This window comes from Engraulis encrasicolus, chromosome 24 (assembly GCF_034702125.1).
Source record: "Engraulis encrasicolus isolate BLACKSEA-1 chromosome 24, IST_EnEncr_1.0, whole genome shotgun sequence".
NCBI classification, from domain to species: domain Eukaryota; kingdom Metazoa; phylum Chordata; class Actinopteri; order Clupeiformes; family Engraulidae; genus Engraulis; species Engraulis encrasicolus.
Window position 1 is genome coordinate 47,168,287 of NC_085880.1, and position 22,318 is coordinate 47,190,604.

Consider the following 22,318-nt stretch of genomic DNA (forward strand, 5'->3'; position numbering starts at 1 on the left):
AAGAAAGAAAGAAAGAAAGAAAGAAAGAAAGAAAGAAAGAAAGAAAGAAAGAAAGAAAGAAAGAAAGAAAGAAAGAAAGAAAGGACATACTTGCCAACAAATGTGCTGAAAGGCATAAACTGATGTACTCACAAAAATGGTTACAAAATCTCTTCAGTGTTTCTAATCCAACCCTTCAGTGGTGTATTACAGTACAACTAATCTGCAGCTGACTGCTGACAAGCAGAGAGAGAGAGAATGAGAGAGAGAGAGAGAGAGAGAGAGAGAGAGAGAGAGAGAGAGAGAGAGAGAGAGAGAGAGAGAGAGAGAGAGAGAGAGATACTGAGAGAGAAAGAGGAGCGAAAGAGAGAGAGAGAGAGAGAGAGAGAAAGAAAGAGAGAGAGTCATAGAGCGAGAGAAAGAGAGAGTCATACAGAGAGAGAGAGATCAAGAGAGAGAGAGAGAGAGAGAGAGAGAGAGAGAGAGAGAGAGAGCAGAGAGAGAGAACTCCCAAGGGAGTGAGTGTTGTTTTAGGCTTGGCTGGCGGTAGTCATCTGTAAATAAATATGTACTTGAAAGGAGAGATTGTTTAATTACGAGAACAAGGAGATTAGAGTATGGCTGAGCTGACTCCAGGGAGTAAGACATAAACTCTCGCTATTAGAGCAGTGTTAAAACCATGCCTTAATTGGAGACTCTTCTCACCCTCATTGCATGTTTCTGGTGCGACAAAATGGGAGCTTTTTGGAATTTGTGCCATGCGAAAGGCAGAAATAAAATGGGATGTTGCTTCTTGCGGCTTGAAAACGTTTGAACACTTGAAAATCTTCTTCATACTTACAACTCTAAAAGTGTCTGAGGGGGGATCGTCTTCAGGCTCCAAAATAAAGTGCAGTTTCTAACAACTAAATGCTATAGATGCCAATTGGACATGACCCCTTCAGCCTCAGTAAAGGTCATGATATGGTGAGCATAATGTAGCAAACAGTAACCATCTCTCTCTCTCTCTCTCTCTCTCTCTCTCTCTCTCTCTCTCTCTCTCTCTCTCTCTCTCTCTCTCTCTCTCTCTCGCTCTCTCGCTCTCTCGCTCTCTCGTTGTTTTACTCCCTTCCTCACTGTAAATAAGACATACATAAAAAATATCAAGATATTAACTTCTGTCTACTGTACATGTCACATAAAGAATAGGATACACCCACAAACAGACACAAACCATAAACAGGGACAAGACAATAATTGTGTAGTGTACAGTACAAAAGGACAGATCTTTACACTACATATTGTATTTTGCATACTGTAATACAATTTTATGACTTCTGCTTGGACTCAGTGACACAGTGGTAGAATAGTGGTCTCATAAACTGCAGAGTGTGGTGAGTCTTTGCAGGAGCCGTGGGCATTGCTCTAAATTAACACCAGCCAACCGGCCAAATGCTGGTGAAAATTCAGTTTGGCAGGTAGAAAAAAACATCTTACTAGCCACTTTGACTCAATAGTAAGTGTGTGTTTGGCTAGTAAGATTAACCTCCACTAGATAGCCATTTTGGCTGGAGATTAAAATGTTTAATTTAGAGCCCTGGCAGTGGGTAATGTCTACTTTCCCTCTTTTCATGAGTCAGTATGAGGGCAAGGGTACTGTTGCGCTCACCTGATCACAGAGAGCACTGATGATGGCAGAAACCTGAAACGTCTGCTCTGAGAAAAAAAAAAGAAACTCCTTGTGCTTGACCTTACTGTCTTATTCAGTAACTGCTTTGCTTTGACTTTGCTTCAACAAGCTGGCCACTTCAGCAACTGAATAATCAGTCTAATGTCTTCATATTTAGTATGAAATTAAGTATCCATGAATGAACGCTTCCCAGAAGAGCACACACACAGTATGTCATTTGACTGATGGGAATGATAACATCTTTACAGCTTTTAACTGATGTTAAAGATAACACTGCCATCAGTGTGAGCTCATTGAATAGCCCATAGCTCTCTGCCAAGACTGAGATCACTGCATATCAATACCAAGCCATCTTGTGTTGTGATAATGAATGCTAAGTGCTCCACTGACTGCAGTCTTTTTTTTTAATTAAAAAAGTGTGTTGTGAACATATAGTGCTGATTGAGTTAAAAGGTTATTATGTAGGCCTATCTTGAAATATTTTTAGCTGCAGACGGTGCAGTACTTTGGTCATATTAGTAAATATTTGTTTATTATTTAGTAAATATTCATGAAAAGATGAAATTTGGCAATGGGCAGCACCGTTTCCATGATCAGAATAGTTGCAATACCTACTCTGGCCACCATCCTACACAGTGCACCTTTGAAGAGTTATTATGTCTCTTAAAATAAAGCACTTTCACAATTCTGACAAATCACTAAATGTTACTGTAATTAGAAAAGAGGCACCTGGGGGGAGTTCATTCAGTTCGCTCAAGGACATGTGCACTCTGGAGTGAATGCTGTGAACAGGGAATAAGGACTCTACTATTCTCACAAAATGCCCAGAAACTTTAGACCACGGATTGTTATGCGATAGCCCCAACAGAAGCTTGCACAGCAAAGTGAAAGAACCAGTCTTATTTCACCCATTCAAATTAAACAGAGTACAACAGAGCAATGCTGTCAAACAAAAACAGCTGTTCCACCTCCGCCACATGGGTGTGGGGAGGAACATGCAGTTATGTACTTTCATTACTGTACGTGACTCACTCACTAAGTGGCAAGGCCCTATAGCTCAGTGGTTAGAGCACTGGTCTTGTAAACCAGGGGTCGCGAGTTCAATTCTCGCTGGGGCCTGTCCCTCCTTTTGGGAACCTTGATCCCAGACCCCTCCCCCGCCCCCACAGGAGATAGTGTGTCACGCTGAGGCATTTCAATGTCATCAAAACCAGCAGTGGTTCAAAACGCTACAAGTATCTTACAGTCATCTAGGAACTGTGCAGTGCAGTCGTGAAACAAGAAAAAGGAAGAATGATTTCCCTACAATTTCAGTAACGGATCATTTTATTCTTCTACGAGGGGAAAAGTTGGCACTTATAGGACAAAATGGTACAAGTAACTTATCTTGCAGTTGTCTAAGAACTGTAAAGAGCAGCAGTGAAAAAAGAAAAATGAATGATTTCCTTACAATTTCAGTTTCGGATCATTTTATTGGCACTTTTAGGACAAACTGTTAGTGCTTGTTAATAATACTTTGAGTTCAACGGGCGTTCAGAGTCGTAAGCTTTAAGCCCTCTCCTACTTACTCAACAATCAACACTGAGACTGTTACTGTACTAAGAACTGTGTAAGACACAATCTGGGCCACATTTCCCCACAGTGTTCTTTGGCCCAAAATAAACTACACGATTTTACTCAAACTTAATTCCATTTCAACAAAATGAAACCTTGCAAACACTCTCTTACAGTAACAGTCTGTGTATTCACAACTCAAACAGGCCATACAGCCTTCACCTATTTCAGGAACAGAACAATCCACGTGGCCCTGCTGTTGACACATTTAGTCACACTGTAAGTGGGTGTGGCTTTAAAAGGCTGATGTCACTCCTGTTCAGAGCACCAGGGCCCTATAGCTCAGTGGTTAGAGCACTGGTCTTGTAAACCAGGGGTCGCGAGTTCAATTCTCGCTGGGGCCTGAAACACGCAAGTTTTGAATATGATGCAACATTCAACACGGATTCCACAGACTTACTGCCACTGCTTCCTGGATGACTCACCAAGCCCTGAGGACCTTTCCCAAAACCAAACCGGAGACTCTCACTCCCTTACAGTTACAGTGTGCTGTAGACTCACAGCTGAAGTACAGTAGGCCACATGAAGCAGGCAAACGCTAAGGACAGGGCCGGATTAACACACAGGCCAGACATGGCTGCAGCAGCCTAGGGGGGCCCCCCACCTGCCAGCGCCCCCCCTGATTGTGAGCGAGGTTCCAAATCTGATAATGAAAAAATAATCCCTTGTTGATACTCCTCTCAATAGTTGGCAGACATAATTAATAGCTCAGAATTATGACAATGTTTATGTAATTTTATCATTATTCTTTCTGCAGGGGACCTACTAGGGGCCCCGGGCCATCTTAAACCGGCCCTGGCTAAGAACAACTACAGCTGAAATATAGAGCATCTAATATTAGGATTCCAGACGTCATTTCAGTGGTTAGTGAACACGCAACAGGGTGAAAAAGCAGTGTTGAATTCAGCCCTTCTTCTTTTTTATATATGTTTCTTTCTTTTTATACATTTTAAACATTTACTTGATAGTGACAGCAGAAATTGTCTAAGCTATGAGATAGGCGTCTCTCATTGGCTCCCATTATAGCCCCGTTGGCGAACGCAGCCAAGTAAAAGATGAATGGGAGTCTATTGGGCTAAATGGCTCAGCAGGGATTTGTGACGGTTCTGTTCTCTGGTTTGTAAAGATGTGTGCACATTCTGTACCTTATCATGAACGTTGTATTAGAAGTGAAGTTAAAGGTTCCTGACATGGTNTTGTTCTCCCAAAGACGTGTTAGTTTTGTCCTGCAACACGCTAGCATTCGGCTAATACCTGCTGGCTGAGGAATCTTTGCGACTATTCACGACCAGAGCTGACGAGAGACGTGCTCTGACTGATCCTAGCAGAGACATCTACGGTCACACACACCTCAAAACCCCCCACCGCCGTCCAACATGTTAATTGAAGGTGCCCAAATTCGTAAGGATGAGCGCAGTCATTTCCTTTACCCCATGTACACATGCCGCTTTTCCACCACCTTAAATGCAATAAATAACAGGTGTCCGCAACAATCCTAACATAACTTTAAACACATCGACATCTGAAGTCAGACTTAAAACTACAAAACAAATGGCGTAGTGCCGTAAAGTCGATTGTCACGTGTTATGTCATTGCTATAGTTGAAATAAGGGTCATTTTCACGAATGTAACACTTGACAAGATGCAAACGTGTCGGCAAATGCTTTCACTTACTCATATCTATCGAACGCGACTCCATTGTTTCCAGGGAAAAAATCACACGGGCAGATAGTTCTATGAGAAGGGTACAGCCCCATTGGCACCCATTCATTATTTACTTGGCTGTGATAACATAGCTGCAGTGCCACTCCTGGCCACACCAGCTAGTTGTGGTTCTTGTACAAGATTCCATTTTCTTTGGCGACAGCGAAGAGATGACAGGAAATGAGTGGGAGAGAGAGACACAGAGAGAGAGAGAGAGAGTGGGAGAGAGAGAGTGGGAGAGAGAGAGAGAGAGAGAGAGAGAGAGAGAGTGGGAGAGAGAGAGAGAGAGAGAGAGAGAGAGAGAGAGAGAGAGAGAGAGAGAGAGAGAGAGAGAGACAGGGTTGGCAAATGACTCGGGCCAGACTTGAACCTGGGTCCCCATGTCCATGTAAGCCCAAATGTGGGGGGCTTAAGGGCGGGTTATACTTCCTTTTAGTGCCACGGAGTGAGCTTGTCGAAGCCATGATGCAGTTAATTTTGATTTATGCCCTGTTTTGAAGCGCGGTCTGCGCGATGTCATTTCACGCTCAAACTGCCTTCAATACAAAGAGTAACCTAGACGTGTCGGTTGTTTTTTTTAGCTTCACAGACTCGACGACAATGAAAAGGAAACATGAGTCACATGCATTTTTGATCGCACTGGCAGCCACCGCGGTAGTTTGGAACAAAGAAGTGGCTCATTTGTCGAGGATAGGTCGCACGAAGCGGAATGTTTCCTCGACCTCGGAACCACTGTTCAACTGTCCAAATAACTTCAGCGTCGTAACTTGCAAGCGCACGTGTTGTCTTTGGTTCGTGTAAATAAATGAAACGACAAAGCACGGGCAACTTATTTAATGAAGAACTCACAGTCCGTAGACCCACGAAGGTTAGAACAAGGAAGTAGCTTGTTCTCGACTCGAGGACAGAGCAGGCTGGTCGAGAGGACCAATCAGAGACCTATTTTCGCCCTTCACACCGTCGCTGTCTGCATCACTCCCTGCGTCGAGACACAATTTTGGGGAGGTGCCCCAGAGTACCTGCGTGATGGGGGGGGCTTCACTCCGTTAACTGCGCGGCTCACTGCATCACGACGCAGGGACGCTGATCTCGAGGCATAAACCACCCTTTAGCCATTTCAGCCCTCCGTTTTTTTACCCTGTAGAACAGGGGTGGGGAACCTTTTTCATTCGAGGGGCCACTTCAAATTCCACCTGTAAAACTCCTACGAGGGCCGTACTACTAATACAAACCAGAATTTCCCCCAGCACTTTAGGCCTTTATTAAAGGTAGCCACCTTTAAAACAGACCCCACCTTCTCTAGATTATGTAAGCCCAAATGTGGGGGGCTTAGCAATTTCAACCCTCTGTTTTTTACACTGTAAAAAACAGAACCAGCAAGTCCTGTGTAAGTGCTTTAAATCTCTGGTGTGTTGATACAGGGACACTTTTGAGGACACTTTTGTCCTCCAGGGTGTGACAGCAGCTCAAGGCGTTAATGGCATTACAACTCAGGGGTACGCGAGGCACACTTCAGGGGGTACTTGGAAAAATGTAATTTTAACAAATGCATGGAGCCTGGCAATAGCCTAATGTACCATGCTAATGTAACCTCAGTCATTAGGAGGAGAAAGCAATATAGGAGAGCACTGATTGATGGGGTACACATGGCACCAACCTTAGGGGGTACGCGAGACAAAAAAGGTTGGGAAACACTGGTCTAGGGTGTGACCTTTGGGCTACCCTAACCGATTACCCATGACTGCCCTATACTACACTACACAACTACACACAACAATCACTCGTTTCCCATTAAGTTTCTAATTTCCACCCCTGGAAAACACACATCCTAGAACACCTTGAGGAATTAACTGGCTACAGTGAAGGGTGTGGTGACTACACAAGGTTTGTCTTTTAAATGCAAACGCTGATACAAATGTTTTAGACAGGGCCCTATAGCTCAGTGGTTAGAGCACTGGTCTTGTAAACCAGGGGTCGCGAGTTCAATTCTCGCTGGGGCCTGACACACGCAAGTTTTGAATATGATGCAACATTCAACACGGATTCCACAGACTTACTGTCACCGCTTCCTAGATGACTCACCAAGCCCTGAGGACCTTTCCCTAAACCAAACCGGAGACTTTCACTCCCTTAAGGTCAGATTAGACTTCTGCAACTGCGCTCGTCAAAACTCGCATGGGAGTGGCCACGAACCAACATTGTATTCATGCATCTGCGAGTTCTGCGAGGTCCGAGGTCTCCTCGCGAGCCACATTTGAAATTGAGCGATTAGGCTACTTTCACTACATTGTAAGCACTGCGGTCATTATTAAGCAATGTTGCTTTCTATCCCGGTTAGCTAGGTATTTTCACACAAATTGCAAAGGCAATGCACTGGTATCATTATTTGACATACCCAGTCTGTTTTCACGAGCAGAAAATGCAAGCATGTAAAGACAGTTGAACTGCCGATGTGTGTTTACATTCGGTGGAGGAACGGTAGTAAAACCGCAGGCATTGTGCCACGAGTGTTCAACTGATGCATTGTTTGTTACTTAGCTTGTAGCTTTGTGTATTTACACACATTTACACACAAGGCATTAATAAAGTTTTTAACAGAATACAGCTCTGCTCTCGCAAACTACTGGCATTGCGCTGCCACAAGAACAGAACAAGGAAGTAGCGAGACGACCAATCATAACGCCTTTTTGTCTGCGTACTCCGCGTCCGTCCGACGGATAGTTAGAATTTTTTCGAGGCGCTCGACGACGGGCGCAGAGCCTCTGAGAGGGGGGCGTGGACTCGCATAGACAGAAAACGGACGGACGCAGAGGCTATGCGTCCGAAGCATAAATCTAGCTTAAGCCAGCCTCAAACGTAAAGGCTGAAGGCTGAAAACCCCCCTTACGACAATCACTGGAACGTTACCCCCCAGGACCATCGCAAGCGATTGTCGGGAAAGATTTCCTCGTCGTGGCCGACGTTCTAAGATAGAGCTTTGGCAGCTGAAAGAGTCGCCGATCCTAAATCGTAGAAATCAAACAGTGTTTGATATTTGCGACTGGAAATAGAACATCAGGCATTGTCTCGGTGGTTGCAAGCAGCAATAAGACTGACAGTTGCGATTCTCTTCTAGTGTGCGTTGCACCCCGACGCCAAAATCGGACACACAATCGCTAGTCGTGTAGTTTGAGCCTGGCTTTACAGTTACAGTGTGCTGTACTGTAGACTCACAGCTGAAGTGCAGTAGGGCAAATGAAGCAGGCAAACGCTAAGGACAGGGCCGGATTAACACACAGGCTAGACATGGCTGCAGCAGCCTAGGGGGGCCCCCCACCTGCCAGCGCCCCCCCTGATTGTGAGCGAGGTTCCAAATCTGATAATGAAAAAATAATCCCTTGTTAATACTCCTCTCTATAGTTGGCAGACATAATTAGTAGCTCAGAATTATGATTTTAATTTCTAATCTTGTTTTATGCTTATTATTTTATTATTTTATTTCATAATTTTATCTCTACATCCAAATCTTTTCTGTGTTGTCTGTGTCCTGTCTGTGATAGTGTAATATGTGCCGTTGCCTTGGTCAGGGCTCACTCGAAAAAGAGATTTCTATCTCAATGTGATTTTGTTTCCCTGGTTAAATAAAGGTAAAATAAAATAAATAAAAAATATATATGACAATGTTTATGACAATGTTTATGTAATTTTATCATTATTCTTTCTGCAGGGGACCTACTAAGGGCCCCGGACCAACTTAATCCGGCCCTGGCTAAGAACAACTACAGCTGGCCCTGCCATGGCCAAACGGTGGGGCACTCATCTGCCATGCGGCTGACCCAGGTTCGATTTCCGGCCCGGGTCCTTTGCCAGCCTTTCCCCGTCTCTCTCTCCCCATTTGCTTCCTGTCGCCACCTTCACTGTCCTATCATAAATAACCTTTTAAAAAAAGAACAACTAACTCTACAGCTGAAATATTGAGCTATTTACTGTAAGATTCCAGATATCATTTCAGTGGTTTCTGAACACGCAACAGGGAGAAAAAGCTGGCGTAACCAGACACATAACTACACACAACTTTCACTCGTTTCCCATTAAGTTTCTAATTTCCACCCCTGGAAAACACACATCCTAGAACACCTAGTAGAAGAATTAGCTGGCTACTGTGAAGGGTGTGGTGACTACACAAGGTGTGTCTTTTAAATCCAAACGCCATTACAAATGTGTTGGACAGGGCCCTATAGCTCAGTGGTTAGAGCACTGGTCTTGTAAACCAGGGGTCGCGAGTTCAATTCTCGCTGGGGCCTGACACCAATATCTTTTAAATATGACATAACATTAATCACTAAATCATCTGACAGAAACAGCCCTGGGCTGCTCTCCACTTCGAGCACACCCAAACTCCTGTAGTACACATTTCAGACTGAGGGGGTGCTGTCCTGCCGAAGGCCTAAATACTGACATGCAGAGCTGTATAAGTTGGTAGTACTGTACTGTACTGTGCAGTTGCATGCGGTGGTACAGGCATACAGTATACAGGTCTGTTTTCTGCCTGAAACCAGAAATTAATTCAGCTATTTAAAGAAAAGTCTCTCCAGATTAATTTCAGCGGTTTGTCAACATACTGTATAATCAGAAAAGCAGTCCTGATTTTTTCCCCTGCCTCCCTTAACGTTGGGGGGGGGGGTATCCCTGTCTGCAGTTTGAATGAAGTACAAGTTGTTTAAATGTATACATGTACACCAATCATTCTAGGTCATAAATCTAGGCGATACGGCAGGTGATATGGCATAGGGCATTTGGACTTCCTCATCAGATTGAAGACGTTACACATCCGCTACACAACACAGTACAAATAAACTCACCACATGCTCTGAAGTATGCATTCAGCACTAAGGTTAAACTGACTAGTTTTAAATTAGATTAAATTCTGTATTCAACCTAATATGATGGCTACATACGTATACAAAGACAGATACAGTACACTGTTACTGTTGTCATTCTCCCTTTTGTTGACACCAAGGCCAAAGGTGTGAACTGAGAACACTTGTGTCCAAGGTGTGAAAACCACTGAGGCTCGAGTTGTAGGGGCGTGAGGGGGGATGCCATCCCCCCAACAATGAAAATGGTCTAAAATCATCCCCCTGAATGAAAATGGTCAACCCCCCACAACAGGCCCCATTCTTCACATATTGTGTTAAAATTGCACTTTTATCAACTACATTTTCAACGTTTTCTCGGGGGAGAAAACCCAGAATCCTCAATAATCAGAATCAATCTCTGACCACTCGACCACTGACTAAAGGTGTCAATGGCTTGGCTTTCAAATTCTTTGGGAAGGGATCTCAAGACAGCCCTGTATGTAAATGGCCTGTATACATGACAACCTACACTGGAGATGAAAATAATTAGAAATAATGTCATTTGGAAGTAGCTGGAAGATGCCACAGCTTCCATCCTTTACCTACACACATAGGTAAGCGGTTAGGGTGTCAGACTTGTAGCTGAAAAATGTTACTGCCCATTTTGCCCAAACTCTGTGATGTTTTTTAACTTGTAGTTAGACTCCTGATCCGCCAGGTTGGTGGGGGGAGTAATTAACCTCCATGACTGAGGTACCCTGAGCATGGTACAGTCCCGCCACACTGCTCCCTTTCAGCCGACATTGGGGGCTGCTGCCCCCTTGCACGGGTGAGGGCATACATGCAATTTTGTTGTGTGCAGTGTGCACTTGTGTGCTGTGTCACAATGACAATGGGAGTTGGAGTTTCCCACTTGGGCTCACACATATCCTAGAACGCCTAGACTAGAGGAATTAATCGGTCACAGCCTCAGGGGAAATCCTGAAGGGTGTTGAGACTACTCAAGGCGTGTCTTTATTTAAATGCAAACAATGATACCAAGACATCGGCCAAGGCCTCATAGCTCAGTGGTTAGAGCACTGGTCTTGTAAACCAGGGGTCGCGAGTTCAATTCTCGCTGGGGCCTGGCACCTGCAAATTTTGAATATGACGTCATTTCAATCACGAAATCATCTGATAGAGAAGGACCAGTCCTTATCGCCTTTCTCAAATCACAGAAGGTGAAAGTTAAACTAGTTCAAAGTAGTTCCTCCCTACTGGCTGTTGCTTGCGACCTCTTGTTTCGATGTCACCCTACCTCCGTGGAGTAAACAATAGTCCCTATGTTTGTGGTAATGTTATGTGTGCCAGTGCCTGTCTATCTTGCCAGACTTGCACCCAGAGTCTTATCCCTCCTCCAGGTGGCCTTGCCTCATCATCATTGATGACACCAGAGAAGTTCTATTGGGTTAGAACTAGGAAAATCTTTGATTACCTACAATACTCAATACAGTACTCTGTCAATTGTAATCAGGATTATTAAATGGGGGGAAGACATCAGGATTTCTTAGTTGGGAAAAAAGCCCAAAAAAGGCACTCCACTTAACTATTTTCCTTCTTATTTTGTGGATCTCATTTACAGTGAAGTTAATGTAGACATGTTTATATATGAAGAGCTCTTTTCCAAAACACTATATCGACCATTTCTGACTTTTTGAAAATTGATATTGGAATTGACTGGTATAAGTTCTATCATCTATGTGTGAATTCTTGCCATTCAAATGTTTTGAGAGCATACTTTTTAAACCGCTATAAAATGCATTTTGCAATGCATTTCAATGCAACGCCCAGTACAAAAATGTCAATTTCCCAACATTCATTAAAAATGGATATATCTCATTTTGGAAAAGAGCACTTCATATGGTATTTGCTGATTGTGTATAGATATGTTTTTACCACACGTGTTATGAGTATGCTTCAGGACGCCTTCATTTCCTTGGTGATCAATAAAGTATCACTACTCTACTGTATTGACATCTCACTAGTTTTCTATGAGAGGTCATTCTGCTTACAACCTAATGTACTGTATGTAAGCGTGTGCTGTATGGAGAATATAATGTATGTGCAATGATGTGTGTAATGTCTTTGTTTTTTTCTGTATTTAGGTATCTGGACATTTCCCTCATGATTTATAAATGTTCTCTCTGCTCTACTACCTGTACTGAGAAAAGTCAGGTAAGAGGCAACACTGTTTGACCAATCACATCTGAGGCATATCCGTCGCAAACATACACAAGTCCAGGGATCTAAATTAACACCAGCCAACCGGTCGGTCAAATGCTGGTGAAAATTCAGTTTGGCTGCTAGAAAAGACCAACTAAGTTAACTAGCCACTTTGACCCATTAATGAGTGTGTATTTGGGTAGCAAGATTAAGATCTACTAGCCATTTTGGCTGGTGACGAAAAAAGTTAATTCAACGCCCTGCACAAGTCATTCTACATTCTACATCAAAGTTGCAGGGCCTACACAGCTGCGTCATTGCAGGCTAAATTTAGGCATTGCCCATAAAAGAAGCATGATGGGTGTGGTGACTAACCAAACAAGGTGTGCCATTTAAATTCAAATGACGGCTGTCATGAACTGGCTAAGGCCCTATAGCTCAGTGGTTAGAGCACTGGTCTTGTAAACCAGGGGTCGCGAGTTCAATTCTCGCTGGGGCCTAACTCAGTTTTGATCGATAACCTTTCCGGTTGGCAAAAAAAGTGGAAAAGAAACGTTGAAAGCCTTTACAGTAGCCAAAAGAAGAGTGGAGAGGCATTAATACATTCATCGTACATTACAGCTCATTCTGGAGTTTAAACTGCAAGTTGGACGGAAGCAGCAACTTCCGAGCACCGTAAATGTGCTCACCGAAGGGTTCCTGGGCAGACTGCCAAATGCCTGAGTGGAACAAAAATTAATTAGAGTTGAGTAGAGTGAGGCGGTCTCGATAAGAGCCCACAATGACACAATCTAACCTCTGACAAGCAATTACGGCGGCACATCCTAAACTAATATCCGGCCAATAATGGGCCACTCGACTCGAATGACAATGTCATCTTTGGGTCGATACTGGCAGCAGAGGAATAAAAAAGAATAAAAAAGAAAAGAATCCTCTTTGGGAGATTGTAATAGGAGGGAGAGCCCATTATCGGCAATTATACGACTCATAAGTCATTTCCAAAAGGCCAATAATTTGAACATTTGGGATGGCACAAACCAATGCACTGGACGATGAGAGGTGGTCTTGTCTAGAAAATGTGAGCTGATACAAAATGGCTTGTTTCTGAGTTATATAGTATGTTTTCTGACAAGGAGAACATGTGCTTGAAAAAATCTTCAATACATAGCTGTCAACACTCCCGATTTTTTTTCCTGGATTTTCTCCCGCCTCCTCTCCAGTCTACTGCCATAATTTCTGACCCCCAGACCTAATGGCTGCAACATAATCCGCATTACAAATCAACATTTGTCTCACTGTCTGCCACCACAAAAATATCCTGGATGTTGCTACTCAGGGGGCGTAAAGTATACCCCCGCAGCCCCCGCAAGGCAGGGGGGCCCAGACGAGGCGGGGGGCCCACATGGGCCCTTGACTTGAAGAAACAGGCCCCCTACACATGATATTAGGTTAGGTTTCTTTATTGGTCTCCACAAAGGAGAAATTTGCTTTGGAGACAGGGAGGTTGCAGCATCATAAAAAACACATAGAACACATAGGACACGTGACACCAACACAGAAAAACAAACAACAGTAAAAACAATAGAAGAAAAAACAGTGTAGGCCTACATGCTCAGAAGCACTGGATGTCCTAACCCACTGCCCCTGACCCATCCAGTCCATACCCAAGCCCCCCCCCCCCCCCCCCCCCCACACACACACACACACACACAGACACACCCATATTAGGCCCTCTTTTCTCGGTTGGGGGCCCATTCTTGGTAGCTTGCAGGGGGGCTTGAAATACGGTACTTGCTTTACGCCAGTGTTGCTACTCAAACGCTGACAGGTAAAGTAGTGTCTTCCTACCTACCCTCGTGGATTCTGGTCATGAATTATTGCAATGACTAAAGAAGCTTTTAAGATTTCACCTACCGCTGAACGTTTTTACAACCATTTCGCCCATGTCTATTCACTATAATTCAACCACTTGGTTCATGTTCACTAGCTAGCAATTCACTTAGTGAGTTCAGATTACTCAATTATCTGAAAAGCATTGTGTGTGTGTGTGTGTGTGTGTGTGTGTGTGTGTGTGTGTGTGTGTGTGTGTGTGTGTGTGTGTGTGTGTGTGTGTGTGTGTGTGTGTGTGTGTGTGTGAGAGAGAGAGCGAGAGAAAGAGAGAGAGAGAGCTAGCAAGAGAGAGAGAGAGAGAGAGAGAGAGAGAGAAAGGAGGGGGGACATAGGAAATACGAGGAGTGGGGAGCCGCCCCACATTCACACTGTATTTGGCTTCAGTCCCAAAGTGAGCACATGCCAACATGACAAAGCCATGACTCAGCGTTATCAAGCTCACATCTTCCACAACGCTATGCAGCTGCATTCATTCATGTCTTTATCAAATGGACCACAGGAGCTGCTTTCTCTACCACCCATCGAGATGGATATGGTCATACCACACCGCTGACAAAGGGCCTCAGGGCTCTAAATTAACACCGACCAACCAGCCAAATGCTGTTGAAAATTCAGTTTTGCTGGTGGAAAATAAAACTTACTAACCATTTTGTAGTAGAGTAGAGTAGAGTAGAGTACTTTTATTAATCCCGAAGGAAATTAAGGTGTCTGTCAGCTTACATAAATACACAAATACAAAACATACACAAGACATTATACACATAATTGAACATTACAGGAAAAAATATATATATCTTGAGTACTACCACCACACATTATCTCACATACACACATGTTCTGTCTCTCACACACACACACTCACACACACATTGTCCCACACACACACACACACACACACACACAAACCCACCCACAACCCCCCTCCCACACCCACCCACACACATCCCTGCACAGACACAAGGTCTGGTAGGGTGTCATGTTGCATACATTCACACTCACAGAAAAACAAAATAACCATGTTAAGTACACATCCAAGAGCCAAAGAAGTTCTAATTATTGTCCATGCAAAAGCTGAGTAGTTCACGGCAGCTATTCCAGGGGGTGAGGTAGCTGAGGTGGGGTGTAGTGGGTTATTGTCCTGTATTGGGCAACCCTTAAAGTGTCCAAGGTAGTGCAGGCGCTTGCTCCGGGGGTGGGGGGTTGGGGGGGGTGGGGGTGGGATGAAGTGTAACTGTTCAGTAGAGAAAAGAATCGGGAAGGGGGGGGGGGGGGGTGTGGCTGCAGGTTGAGTGTTCCAGTGTGGGGGGCTAGTTTATGACTTATTGGTGAGTGTATGTCTGGCTTGTAAGACTAACATCTACGTACTAGCCATTTTGGCTGGTGATGAAAATGGTTAATTTAGAGCCATGAAGGGCTTGACCTACAAAACCGTATTTCTGGATTTTGTATGAGGTCCATTAAATGCTGAAAACTCAGGCAGTAACAAGGGCAGGCAGGTGCTGTGCATTATTCAAAGGTTCCAAAATTCCACCAAATCATGGATCATCATTGAGAATAATACAGTTCAGAACAGAAGGGGCGGTGTTTAGTTGTCATTGGGGGCATTCATCCATTTATTTTTTTTAATAGTAAGGGGGGTGTTGGCAGGCTTATGATGACATCAAGGGGGGCGTTGGGAGGTTTAGGATGAGGTCCAGGGAGCATTTGTTCAAAAAAGGTTGAGAACCCTGCTCTAAGTGAGAAACGTCCCTGTCTGCACCCTCTAGGTATACAGTACCCTTCCTTCATCGTTCCTTCACCCTTCAGTGAGCAAGTTAAAAGCCCTGCCTGATGTCCAGTGTTGCCAGATTGGGCCATTTACCGACCAATTGGGCTGGTTAGGATGAGGCACAGGCGGGTAAAAAAAGGCTAAAAATGGCATTTGGGCATGTTTTCCTGCCGATTTATGGCCATGGAAATAAATGGAATTTAGTTCAAATTGGGCAGGATTTAGTGCTTCTTCTAGGCGAGTTGTGAGCATTTTGGGCTGGAAATCATCAGTCTCATCTGGCAACCCTGATGTCCTGACCCTGCGTGGAGACAGGAAAGCCTCAGTCACATTAGAAAGAGACAGGGCCGCAGACAGCTTTTGCTGGGCCCAGGACAAAGTCATCTGAAAGCCCCCCTTACCCAATACATACAATGTAATGGGGACCCAATTCTGGGCCCTGTGTCTCCCTGGGCCCAGGACAAGATACCCATTTGTCCCCCAGTGTCGGCGGGCCTGGTAAGAGATTACGACAATAGGAATTCCTGGATTGCCCCAAGGCAACACATTATTCACCACGCTGCCTGCCTGTCCTGCTTCAGTTCAGTTCCTGCTTTGAATACAGTAAACAACACAAAAGGAGAGACTGGAGGAACCGGTTATGCAAACAGCCAACAGCCAGGGACAGCAGGGTTGCCAGATGAGGCTGATGATTCTCAGCCTAAAAAATGCTCAAAACCCGCCTGGAAGCACTAAATCCCGCCCAATTCTATGATTTCTATGGCCAAAAATTGGGCGTCTTTTTCTGTGCAATGCCCCTTTTACCTGCAGACGGCCATCCTAAGCAGCCCAATTGGGCGACACACTACCCAATCTGGCAACACTGAGGGCCAGCTGAAAGAGATGTGGATCTGGCTCTGAAGTAACCACAGGGGGCATGACATCACTCTGGAGGACAATGCTACTGTATATGCCATGTATTTACTGCAGCTCTGGCTGTCCATTCATGGATAGCTGACATCAGTTATTACAGTGTAAATGTAATAATGCTTTAATATTTAAAAGGTGAAACTATAATAGTTATGTAAACAGCCAGCCACCCGGGCCAACTGAAAGAGATGTGGATCTGGCTCTGAAGTAACCACAGGGGGCATGACATCACTCTGGAGCAGAGGCAGACTTTCCATTAGGCAAACCTAGGCAATTGCCTAGGGCCCTAATCATATCTGACATCTGTAGGGGCCCCAAAACTATCTCACCAGTCACGGTACACACACACACAAAAATAGGTTGTGATCTTAATTTGTCACCTATGTAAAGTAATCAAAGATACAAAAAGAGACAAAACTCTAAAATAGCAACAAAACACAGAATTGTATGTCTACTGTATATAATGACTTTAGAGGGGCCCATATTTATATTTCGCCTAGGGCCCCAAAACGGCTAGATCCGCCCCTGCGAGGGAGGACAATACTGTATGCCGTCCGTCCATCTACTGCAGCTCTGGCTGTCATGTCATGGATACTGTAGCTGACATCACTAATTACAGGAACAGCACATGGCCTTTCACTGTGTTTTAAGGTGTGTGTGTGAGTGTGTGTGTGTGTGTGTGTGTGTCTGTGTGTGTGTGTGTGTGTGTGTGTGTGTGTGTGTGTGTGTGAGTGTGTGTGTGTGTGTGTGTGTGTCTGTGTGTCTGTATCTGTCTCTTAACCACAGGGGGCATGACATCACTATGGAGGACAATACTGTATGGCGTCCATCTACTGCAGCTCTGGATAGCTGACATCAGTAATTACAGGAGCAGCACAGCACATGGCCTTTCACTGTGTTTTAAAGAGGAAATGACGCAGTCACCTAAATATAGGTGTCTATAACACCAGTAAGATAAGCCAGCAAATAGATATTTCTTTAGGTCTGAAATTTAAGTCGTTAATAAAAAATAAAGCAAAAACACGTAACGCTTCTGTTAACGTTTCCAGCCAACAGCGGGTGACGTCACGCGAATGGTAGTCTCCTATTCTAATGCTGTTATGATAGTAGTGAATTAAACATTTGGGACTTGCGTGGCTGATTATGAGCTTATTTGCTTAACCCAAATGAAGCAAGAATACGTGTTTGGGTGGGACAGAACAAATATGAGGCATGAAGGCAGACAAGACATCCCATCACATGAACCACAGGTAAACAAGCAGCTTTTTTTTTTGGTATGAGCCAACATGATCACTATTCATAATCGTGCGATGTCGTGCAATGTTGCAGTTCCCTACCTTCATCTTCCGATGATTTCGCCAACATTTTCCAAGCACCTGAATTAGGCTACTTTGACATCTCGGTGCCCACGTTTATCGGTGTTATCCAGTCAACAATAATCCAAGGCAACAACGCTATTACAGCCAGTTTGAGGATGCATCCGCGACTTCAATAACATAATAGTTTACTACAATAGATGCAGCTACTTTAAGCATGCCATAACTTAATGCAGGCCATGATAGTTTAACGTGTCATTTCCCGTGGCATCAACTTCAAATCCCCAAAGCTCCTCCAACTCCGAGAGCGAGACGAGAGAGGGGATGGGATAGCCACACACACAGGCTGCGTCCCTTCCCTTCACAAATCTTTCCAAACTTCAGCCAATTTTGCAAGTTATTTTCTATTACTGAATTGAACCACACAGCCAATTTAAAGACATGGGCTTTCAGATTAGCGTCCAACAATGCAGGGAAAAGACGTTATTGGTGACGGTCTGTCACTACAAACCTATGAGATCGAGCAGCCCCAGTCCTGACTCCTGTCCTATGGTGGATGCAATGGGTGGATGGCTGCAGCTATCCCACCATGCTCGTAGCAAAGGCTTTTTGACACAAACTGATAATGACACTTGGCATTTCTCTTTCATCTGATAGTAGGTATATAACATAGAAAACCCAGGGACAATGTAAAATGAACCCCTCGTCCTTCTTCAATTTTACTGCCACGATTAGAGTCAGTTAGCGCTGTAGTTAGCACACGCTAACGTTAAGTGAATGGAAGGCTACATTAGCCACCAAGTTCTACCATTCGCGTTACGTAGGCAGCGAACATGGCTGCGCCCTTGTGGCGAAACTCGGTAATAACATGTCATTTTTCAGCAAAACTACTTAAAAGTGCAGTTCAACGAACATCCATTCGTTTATGAAAATAAATAAGCCGCCAAAAAATGATAATAGTTGTCAGTGCTTCATTTCCACTTTAAATAATACATTTAAGCTCAGAAGATGAAGTGATATAAAAAGACAAGTGTCATGAACATACAATAGTGAGTTAAATGAAACTACCTATATCATAATAGGTAAAACTCAACCATTTAAGTAAAGGGACAGTTTAAAAATGAGCTTAAAGTAGTGGAGTATCACTTCAATAGTGTGCTTAAATGTGTACTGTTGTTTTAAAAGGCAGGTGGTATGCAGAGTCACAAGGAGATCACACAGTGATAAAGCCCCTATGAATCTCTACACACCACACATGCACGCACGCACATACGCACGCACACACAATGCTCGCTCGCAGGCACGCAGGTATACACACACACGCACACACACACACCCGCACGCTCACACACGCACACACACACACACACACACACACACTGTGTGATATAATACTCTGTTGTAAGGCAGTCAGGCAAGGCTCCCAACACAGAGGATTGCCTTCATTGTTCCACAAGGAAAGAGCAAGAATGTTATGCAAACTCGGATAAATAAATAAATACAACTGCAAGAAATCTCCAAAACACATGGCACAAGTCTCAGTTGTTTGGCATTTACGCTCCGCCGCAAATCACAGAGGATTGCTCTCATTGTTATGCAAACAGGAATACAAAGCCAAGGACAAAAGCACACAAATACTACAAATGTATAACAGCTAATCATCTGATTCCTATTGAGCGTATTAACACAAATAAAGGCTTTCATGAATTTCCTTCTGGGTGCTTTAATGACCGATGACAGGGCTGACAAAAGAAACACATTATTTATTACGCATTGTTGTGACCATAATGTTTGACACAAAAGGGCTTGTTTACGACAACATCTCATACTGAATGTTATTAAAACAGCGGCACGCTCAAATCGCTATCCCTTACAACAATACAGCTATATTTTATTGCTCTGCTTGGACAGTTAGGATGTGGTTATTTGTTAAACACGTGTAGCCTACTTGAAGGTGCATGAATGTTTGTCCAAACTTGTCTGATCTACACACGGGCCAACTGACAACATAATTTATGATTCCGTACTTGTGTGTGTGTTTCCTGATTTTTGTTTTCCAAATGACAATAAAGCAGGATTTGATTTTGGCTTGCCAGTGAAGTGTGTGTGAACAGATGGGGTAGTGTCCAGTCGGCACATGCCTGGCCCATACACACAGGGCTGGACTGGGTCCAAACAACGCCCAGCTCAGGGAATTTGTGGCATAGATCAGCCCCTCACATAGCCTCCTATTTTTCTATTATACATTTTTTAAAGTATTTTTTGGAGCTTTTTGGCCCTTATTATTATAGGACAGTGTGAGAGTAGACAGGAAATGATTGGGAGAGAGAGATGGGGCAGGGTCGGGAAATGACCCCGGCCGGACTCAAACCGGGGTCGCCGTAGCCAATGTAAGCCCAAATGTCGGGGGCTTAGTGTTTCTATGGTACGTTTTAAGATTGGGCCAGTCCATTACATTAAAGATGGACATATAGGATCTATTTGGTGGGCCAGTCTCTAAGGGGAAATAAACAACAAACAACAGCAAAAACAAAAACAACTGCATCTGCCCCTGAGGACTGTTGGCCCACTGGGAAAATGCCCTGTATGCCAGACTACTAGTCCAAATATGCCTGGGCCCATACACACAGACACAGCCAAGATGGTCGATCATGCACACCACTGTACTGCCAACTGTGTCAACTGTGGCCATAATAGACAATCACATGTAATCCAGTGCAATCAAATGCAAACTGAAACTGCCTGGTTTTCCCACCTTCATTTAGGGTAAAACAATATTATTCTACTGTGCCTCAACATTAATATGATATGCAAACAGGAGTGCAGATTCACAGATGAAACCTAACGTCTAACCATAATGTCTATCGCAGAAAAAAACTATTTGCCCAACATTTCACCTTTGGCCACCTTCAAATATAAAGTCTGTCTATACAGTCTGTCTGTCTGTCTGTTTGACTGTCTGACTGTTTGCCTGTATGTGTGCTATTTTGTTCGATGTATCTGTCTGTATCTGACTATTAGGTCCACATGCATGCATATACATGGCTCATTCACAGCTCACTCCAAGTACAAATTTTCCACCCGGCGCTAACTTTCCACAACATGATTCATTAACAGCCATTATTATATGGTGTGACGTCATCGGTCGAATGCTCCATTCATTTCAATGGGGCTCCCCAACGTTCGCACGTCTGATATTTGAGATAACGGATGGGTTGGTCTATATCAGACCGCTGTCAATGGCAACAAGACTTTTCACTGCTAAAGCGACTTTTCAACAAGACTCTAATCAGCTGCTGTGATAGACAACACCTGTTGTCTAGGCTATTGCCTCGCGGTGTTCCACAACGGCACTGTTTTGTTTTGCGCAGCAACAATCTTTTGACATGAAAAATTATAATAAACGTAACATTAAATAAAGAAATGTCCCCGCCATGTGTGAATCATTAAGTATATCCATATAATAAGCGGGGTCTAAATATTCTCTCTGTCGTGCTGCTATTCCACGGTAGCGACCTTCTCGCCGAACGTTAACCCTTACTTACAGCCTGGTTGTATCCAATGACCCCTCTCACAGCCTTGTCCACAGCCTTAGGCCATACAGAGGGACCTACGGCACATACACAGTGATCTTTAAAAGCAGCTTACCTGTCTTAGTGTGCTTGCTTACGGTGTATTATCTATGCTAGCTTGGAGGTAGAATTTGCACAACACACACATTGGACATATTAGTATGTAACTTATGCATCCTAAAGTGTGTGCTGTGTTCATTTCCCGTCTGGTGAAATGCTTGATTCGTATTTACCTTATAACATATAGGTGTTACACACTTTGTGGATTTGCTACATTATGTAAGGTAATCCACCCTTTTTTCATCCTAAGTAAACATGCATGGTGTTGTGTCCGAAACACAAACAGATCATATGGAAAAGCATGTAATCTCTGTTGACCTTAAGGGAGTAGTGGTGGTAGTGGTAGTACTGTACATGTTGTCAGCGTTTGCTAATTATAATCTGTGTAAACACGCCATGTGAAACTCCTAATCACATTTCCCAGCAAGTCAGTTTACTCAGAGATGCAGAAGATTAACCCTTTAAGCCACAAACACACACACCGTAGCAAAGGCTATTGGCCACATGCACACTAGAGTGTGGCTCGGGCCGGTTTTTTCTGTCCGAGCCCGGCCCTCAGCCGACAGAAAAGTGATCGACCCCGACCCGAGCCCGAGACTAATTAAAATGTTTGTGTCCGAACCCGTCCGAAGCCCGAGACCACTGTAATAACAACAGAACTTGTGCGCAAGCAAGATTTTCTATGTGGGCTCCTCCATACTCAAAATACCACGTGATAAACAGCCAGGATAGGCAAAGACGTTAGGATGAGGCAATTTGCAGTAGCCTAATTTAGTTACGCACGCATAGTAAGTATA

At 44.0% G+C, this 22,318-nt stretch overlaps 1 protein-coding gene and 6 non-coding genes across 7 annotated transcripts in view; 6 read left to right on the forward strand and 1 right to left on the reverse strand.

Annotated features, from left to right (window-relative positions):
- Positions 1-22,318, reverse strand: part of ccser2a (coiled-coil serine-rich protein 2a) — a 172,767-nt gene that overhangs the window by 136,999 nt on the left and 13,450 nt on the right. The window lies entirely within an intron of this gene.
- On the forward strand, positions 2,695-2,767 carry trnat-ugu (transfer RNA threonine (anticodon UGU)). Its single transcript has one exon. It is a non-coding gene; the product is annotated as a tRNA-Thr (tRNA).
- On the forward strand, positions 3,534-3,606 carry trnat-ugu (transfer RNA threonine (anticodon UGU)). The gene has a single exon. It is a non-coding gene; the product is annotated as a tRNA-Thr (tRNA).
- trnat-ugu (transfer RNA threonine (anticodon UGU)) lies at positions 6,895-6,967 on the forward strand. Its single transcript has one exon. It is a non-coding gene; the product is annotated as a tRNA-Thr (tRNA).
- On the forward strand, positions 9,177-9,249 carry trnat-ugu (transfer RNA threonine (anticodon UGU)). The gene has a single exon. It is a non-coding gene; the product is annotated as a tRNA-Thr (tRNA).
- trnat-ugu (transfer RNA threonine (anticodon UGU)) lies at positions 10,858-10,930 on the forward strand. The gene has a single exon. It is a non-coding gene; the product is annotated as a tRNA-Thr (tRNA).
- Positions 12,434-12,506, forward strand: trnat-ugu (transfer RNA threonine (anticodon UGU)). Its single transcript has one exon. It is a non-coding gene; the product is annotated as a tRNA-Thr (tRNA).